This window comes from Leopardus geoffroyi, chromosome C2 (genome assembly GCF_018350155.1).
Source record: "Leopardus geoffroyi isolate Oge1 chromosome C2, O.geoffroyi_Oge1_pat1.0, whole genome shotgun sequence".
NCBI classification, from domain to species: domain Eukaryota; kingdom Metazoa; phylum Chordata; class Mammalia; order Carnivora; family Felidae; genus Leopardus; species Leopardus geoffroyi.
The window spans coordinates 43238621-43245340 of NC_059333.1; the positions used below are offsets into that span (position 1 = coordinate 43238621).

Genomic DNA, 6720 nt, shown 5'->3' on the forward strand with positions numbered 1-6720 from the left:
TCCAGCTTCTAAGGATGCATTCCCATTTAGTGGCTGCGAAGCTAATTGAAGGCTAAAACTCTTTGTCTTGTTGAAAATTTGTTAATGTTTGGTGTTTTTGACATGAGCATTGGTATGGTGAAATTAGTATTTTGGAGACTATGGAAAATGAGACTGCTGGTATTTGCAAGGTTTATGGAGGTTTATGGATAGAAGCATCAGATGAAGAACACATTATAGATATTGTCGTCAGTCTGAAATATACTGAGAGTCAGTTATGATTGTACCCAGTAGGAAGCTAATTGCAGTGCCTTTCTGATTAAAGATGCCTAAAGTAGCTGGCTTCCTACTTGGCCAATTGATTATAGTCCACCATCATTTTTCCTCCCATAGATGAATCACATGGGATATAGTCAATATACAGAATGGTAGTTTACAACTCTCATGCACTGTGTTGGGATCTTCATGGAAAGAAAACACAGTTTCAAGGCATCTCAGCATTATGTCTTTAACATCAATGAGGTAGGCAGAAAAATGGTCCTTCAAACATGTCTATGCCCTAATCCCCAAAACATGTGAATATGTCACCTTCCATGGCAAAAAGGGCTTTGCAGATGTGATTGAAAGTATGAACCTTGAGATGTGAAGGTAACCTCGTATTGTTGACGTGAGTCCAGTCTAATCACATGGGTCCTTAATATTGATGGAAACTTCCCAGCTGAGTTCAGCATCTGAGGGAGATATGATGAAGGAAGAAGGATCAGACAGATGTAGTATTACTGTTTTGAAGTAATTACTGTTTGAAGCAGTATTTCTGCTTTGAAGATGGAGGAAGGAGCCATGAACAAAGAAATGTGGGCACCCTCTGGTAGCTGGAAAATTCTCTCCCCTGGATACTCCAGAAAGGAACATAGCTCTGCCAACATTTTAGCCCAGTGAGATCTGGATTGAACTTCTAACCTACAACACTGGAAAATGGCAAATTTGTGTTGGTTTAAGCTTTGAGTTTGTGGTAATTTGTTACAGCAGCAATAGAAAGCTAATACAATTGATAAATTGCCAACAAGTATTTTTTGATCCTCTAATTGTGGAAAGTTCTTTAAAATTATATGTAACAGATTATAAACAATGATAATAATAATTTATTGTGAAACTGAATGAGATATGAGACTCAGTATTTTTAAACCCCTTTTAGCAATATAGCAATATATTTTTATATATTGTTACATATTAAATATTTTATAAATTTTATAAAAGTTTATATTTTAAAAGTATTACATATTAAATATATTTAGCAATAGCAATATATTTTTTTTAAATTTTTTACTTTGACAAGGGTTTTTGTTTGTTTTACATTTTGTCATCTCAGAGTTTCATGTATTCAGCCACTAGAATATACAAAATTAGGTTCTTCACTTTGTACAGAGAGGAAGATAATAAACTCCATTAAAAGTTCACTTTGACCAGAGAAACAATCTCTGATGGAAAACCACACACAGGAGGATATTTATATATATTTATATATATATATATTTATTTATAATATATTTGTATATATATATATTTATATATTTATATATAAATAATGTATAGATATTCACAGATATCTCATCTGAAAGAACACAGAGGGGATAAATCAAGATTTGCAGCACTGTCTATAGGAAGAGGGACTAATTCTACCAGCTTTTCAACAGTCACATTGAATATTCAAAGGAAGCACGTGAATGAATAGAACTGGGACAGACTAATCCTCTGCCAGGCTCTGGACCAGTCTAGTAATGGGTGAAGATTCTAGGAGGGGGTGATATTTGCAGAGGAAATGTGGCTGCAAGTGTCCTCTCAGCCTCAGAGCACCCCATACACAACTGCTTCCTACACCAACTGGGAGTTTTCATTGTTCTCTCCCTTCTTTTACTTGCTTTACAGTTTGTGGCCCTTGACTTAGGCTCTAAGACAAACGGCTCTGGTTTTTGGGCCAGGAGATTCTTCCCGATAGTGTGGCTGGGTAGGAAGTATATGGCATAGTCCTGGGCTTCTGGTAAAAGGAGGAGACCAGGTATGTGGAGAGCCTTTCTTCTCTGCCTGGCCCTTGTTCACTTGAGGAACCTTCACTTCCCATCCTAGGATCCAACAAGCTGCAGCCCAAGCCACTCCAATGGTCCTGCGATATAGATGTGGGCCTGCAGAAGTCTCACTACCTTCGATCATATTATCTCCAAATAAAATTCTCTTCTTTCTTAGTGATGCCCACATAAAAATGTTGTCATAGCTTGTCCAGAACTCCCTCTAGCAACTCTCACCATGTTTCTGATGGCCTTGGACACACTGCTGCTGATCGGACTGTCCTCCAGGGAACCTGGGGTCCAAAACTGGGACTCTCAGCCACTGCTGCCTCAAGCCACATACTGGCTCCCAAAGGGAGACACAATGAAGTTCTCACAGGTGTGTCCAACCCTCATGGGCTGTCCTAGCATTTAACCTCAGCCCCCAAGTCAGGCTCCTATGGAGATAGAGGATCAGGCAAACTTTCTACCTCAGGGCCTTGGCTCAGACATGGGACAGGGCCGGGAGGTGGTGGAGTATGTGGGCTGGAAGAGACAGTCTCTGGGGTTCCTGCCCTTAAGGTCCTCCTGTGTTCTGTCTTCCTTGGTCAGAGAAATCCTATTCAGCCCCTGTCTGCCTGTCCCCATATCACCATGACAGCCGAGAGAACACCAGGAAAACTGCTGCCTCCTCGGAGTGTCTGTGGGAGATGCTGTTCAGATGATTATCACATGTGCTACAAGATAGAAATGGACATGCTTGGTGGAGGAGATGCGGAAAAAGGGGGCCTGCGGATCTCCAGGGCCCCCGCCCCTTAGTGCTTCCTACTGCTGTTGCCTGGTTGTCACCCCTGTGCCTGAGCCGGACCCCGTGCTTCTGCTGTCCCAGCACACCACCTCAAAACACCAACCCATCTTCAAACCTGCCTGCCCAAGGGGGTCAGCCGTGTCTTCTTCAATCCAGGCTATTACCCTGGATCCTGCCCAGAGAAGGACTGGAACTCTTTCATCAGCAAATCCCCTTCCTCCCTGCCCCCGGCCCTGACTGTGGGGGTCTAACTCAGCTGAGTTAACAAGGTGAATAATTTGGGGAGGAGTGAGCCTCTTAAACCATCTGGGGACTGTTCTGCTACAGCATCTAGGATGAATCCCCTCAGCTCTTTATCAAAAGAGGAGTAAACCTGTTTTCTCCCCTCGGCCTCACAAAAATATACTAAAGGCAAAACAAGCTGGCATGAGGATGGCAGTGGGATGTTGATGAAGGCAGGGCAGGCGGGCATCTTGCTGGGCCAAGGCCTTCAACAGGTAACTCCATGCTGTGACTGAGCAGGCCCAGCCTGAGTGGGTGCAGGCCTGTGGGTGAGTGGCTGCCTTCCGCTGAGCTGGCACTGGTGAGAGACACAGTACAGGGGCAGGTGAGCCTGGTCCTGCTGGCCGAGGGCATGGAGCCCACGCCTGGCAGGAAGTATTTGAAGGCCTCACTCAGCTTCCCTGGGTGTGTGATGGTGGGGAGCCCTCTGGAATCTGCCCCCTTCAGGAAGGTCGTGGTGGTTGAATCCAGCTTGCAGCTGGACTCCACGGTCCCATCCTCAGCAGGCTCATTATCCCCAACCACCAGCATCTTCAGACAGCAGAGGGTCTTAGCATTGCATCCTGTTCTAGGTCCGTTAAAGTCCAGGTCTCTGCGGGCGTTGTACGTGTTCCAGAAGAGCTGCAGGTTGGCATGGCTCACCACGCTTCCCGAACTGTTGCCGGTAGCTCTGCACCAGCCCTGTGTTGTTCACCAGCTCCTCCCGGCTTGAAAGGTGGGATAGCACGTGGCAGGTAAAGTGCCGGTCAGGCTGGACAGCATGGCAGCCGCCCTGCCGATCCAGCTGTTGTCGTCGGGGTCAGTGTTCATCAGTACCAGCCCTTTGACCAGGTAGGGGAAGGAGAGTGCAAACTTGGCCAGCACGTAGGCTCTGGATCTCACTCCAATGCCAGTCACGGACTTGCTTCACCATGCTGGGGAGCATGGCAGCCAGCTGCTCCATGGAGGGGAGCTGGTACTCCTGGCGCAACTGCGATGCCCCCACCCGCTGCCCAGGGGCATCCGTGTCACACACCGCAAAGTGCTTAGTGGTCGCCTGCGTGTCCTCAGAGTTGAAGAAGGTGTTGGAGCACAGCTTGTGATTGAACCCCACGTCATGGTAGGTGAGGATGGCCAGACAGTTTCCCTTCGGGGAGACCCAGATCATCATGTGCAGCAGGTGACAAGGCTTCCTGATGTCACGTTCCCCATCCCAGCACTCCGTCATCTCGCGGAGGGAGAAGGCACTGTGCCTCTTCCTGGAAGGGCAAAGTCCTGAGTTACCAGAGTCCAGAGGGAGGGGACAGCGTGCAGGAGATAAGGTGTTTTAGCAATCTTTCAGGCAAAAAGATATAAACAGTTTTCCTAAGACCACCCAATATTAGTCTAGTTTTGTCTAAAGTCGCACCTTGCTTCCTGTAAGTCCTCTACTCTGCTGCCTCTCAGAATTGCTGATACTGAAGAGCTAACACCCTGCATAGATCACGATGCGTCATGTTTATTTTTAATAAAAGTGGTATTCCAAAGCAAACTTGGATGTCTTAAGAGTAAATAAGTAATATTTCAAGCACTATTTTCATTATATATAACTTATCTTTGGAGTATGTTCGGGGAGGCAGACTGAAAGGTAGTTTTGAAGCATATAGTGTTTGTTAACTATTTTGTTTTTAATTTGATGCATCCTCTTAGAGCAAGAAAGGTTTCCTCAAATATCTACCCATTGGGCAGAAAACACTTTTTTAGGCACCTCTTACTTCATGGAGGTTAGCCACAATGTTTTCTTTTACCTTTCTTTGGGAAGGTCACACATGTGTCAGCTGGGGTCCTCCTCTATATCCTGGGGATAAAAATTATCTTATGTCTCTTAATAGCATGATTTATAGAAGCCCAAAATTCTCCCTAAGATTGATGCAAGTTCTCAGGGGACTTACATATTCATAGTCTTCTCTGCCTCCTTGGGCTTCTGATTTTGTATATGTTGAACCACGTTGATCACCATTAGCCTCTTAAAATTTTACAACATGAACACAATATGCTTTCTTAAAGATTTCAGTGGTAGAAAACAGTGGGGTTTGTATCACAAGGAACTTCAGATGGAACCGTAGGCATCCTTATTCTTTTTTTTTTTTTTAATTTTTTTTTCAACGTTTATTTATTTTTTTGGGGACAGAGAGAGACAGAGCATGAACGGGGGAGGGGCAGAGAGAGAGGGAGACACAGAATCGGAAACAGGCTCCAGGCTCTGAGCCATCAGCCCAGAGCCCGACGCGGGGCTCGAACTCACGGACCGCGAGATCGTGACCTGGCTGAAGTCGGACGCTTAACCGACTGCGCCACCCAGGCGCCCCTTTATTCTTGAAAAGCTCTTTCACAACCACTCCATTATTGGCTTTAAAAAAATATTTTTTTTATTGTGGTAAAATATACATTATATAAAGTTTACCATTTTAATCATTTTAAGTGGCACTGAGCACATTCATCATCCTGTGCAACTATCACCACCATCCATCTCCAGAACTTTTCATTTTCTTAAACTGCAATTTGTACCCATTAAACAATAAAATTAACTCCCCCTTTTCCGCTCCCTCCAGTCCCTGGCCACCACTATTCTACTCTATGAATTTGACTATTCTAGGAATTCTAGGAAGTCTACAGTATTTGTCCTTTTGTATCTGGTTTGTTTCATTTAGTATAACGTCTTCAATGTGGTAGCACACATAATGTGTCAGAATTTTGGTCCTTTTTAAATCTGAATACTTTTCCATTACATGCATATTCAACATATTGTTTATCCATTCACCTATGTGTGGATGTTTGAATTTGGGTGGCTATCACAGAGTATCATAAACTGAGTGCCTCATAAACAACAGAAATGTATTTCTCACAGTTCCAGAGGCTGGAAAACTCAAAATCAAGGTGGGAGTGGATTCAGTGTCTGGTGAGAGCCCATTTCTTGATCCATAAACCACCATCTTCTTGCTGTGTCCTCACAGGAGGAAGGGAGCCCCTGGGATCTCTGTCACAAGAACTCGAATTCCATTCATGAGGGTTCTACCTTCGTAACCCAATCACTTTCAAAGCCGTCACCTCCAAATAAGACTTCGGTATATGACTTTGGGAGTATACAAACGTTCGGTCTATAGCAGCACTTCAGGCATTTTTTTTACCCCCGGATCATCTCACTTTGTCTTTTCTTTTCACTGTTATGATCTTTCATCTTGCTCCATCCAACCTCTTCGCAACAATAAAGACATTTTCTCTCTTTATCTTAAACAGGGTAGTTTGGCCTTCTCTGAAGCCTTTGTAACTAACATCCTTGCTTTTCTTGGATCGAAATTGTTACCTTCAGGGTTGGTTAAAGAATTTTTTCCAAATTAATGAATTCCAACGACTGAAGAAACTAGTTTGTTTGTACTTTTTTCAGGAGGTCATAGCTTGTCCATTGTGAAGGTCTGAATTAAAAGCGGGAGTGCCAACTCAGCATATTTTCCTTTACAGTTTATTATTCCATGCGGATTAATGAAATAGAGAAACATTTCCTAAATACTCTGGTCATTTTAATGTAACAAACTATTTATTTTTAAGTAATACAAAATATTATGTAAGTCTTTAACCAGAAAGAGTAATTGA

The 6720-nt window shown here is 43.8% G+C and overlaps 1 pseudogene; it reads right to left on the bottom strand.

Moving 5' to 3' along the window:
- Positions 1 to 3234: 3234 nt before the first annotated feature.
- On the bottom strand, positions 3235 to 4318 carry LOC123610312 (annotated as a pseudogene).
- Between the last annotated feature and the right edge of the window lie 2402 nt (positions 4319 to 6720).